Genomic DNA, 736 nt, shown 5'->3' with positions numbered 1-736 from the left:
AGAAGCTACTGTCATGAATTTGGTATTCCACCTCCTATCCATGTTTTATACCTTTAAAATATATATACCACAAATAGCATTCTTGTGTATGCTTTTAAAATTGTATATAAACGATATTATTTTTCTTTCTGCACTTTTTTTCCTTTGAGCCCACATTTGAGGTCTATAGTGTTAATCCATATTTACCTAGTTCATTCATTTTCATTGTTATAATTGTATTCAATCAAATGATGGGAGAATGGTGTTCAAAATTTTAACAACTAGCATGGCTCTGGCACCAACAGTACAATGGGTTTTCATCATAAACAATAGCACTTTTGGGTAGCTGTGCATACCTAAGTGCACCTGTGGATACCTGGCTGAATACCAAACCACCTTCCACATGTTATTTACCCATTCCATTATTATAAAATTTAGATCGTTTTTATTTTTTTACTATTATAAACAATATGCAAGAAACATCCTTGTAGCCATCTCTTCATGCATATCTCTAAGAACTTCTCTAGGATATATATTTAGTAGTAGCATTGAGAGGTGGTCTGCTACATATATATTCTGTTTTATTTTTCTTGTTGTATCAGAATTGTGGGTAAGGCATAAAGCTGAGACAAAAGATGTTAACTACCCTACATTCCATATAACCACCACGATGTCATAGAAGTTGTGACCAGCTACCTCCCAGGAAGGCATAGTAAGAGGCATCAATGCTGAGAATAGGTCTTTTCTCCAACTGCTC

The sequence above is a fragment of the Pteropus alecto genome, unplaced genomic scaffold, assembly GCF_000325575.1.
Source record: "Pteropus alecto unplaced genomic scaffold, ASM32557v1 scaffold81, whole genome shotgun sequence".
NCBI classification, from domain to species: Eukaryota; Metazoa; Chordata; class Mammalia; order Chiroptera; family Pteropodidae; genus Pteropus; species Pteropus alecto.
The sequence above is the reverse complement of the archived record's forward strand: the minus strand, read 5'-3'. Positions refer to the sequence as shown.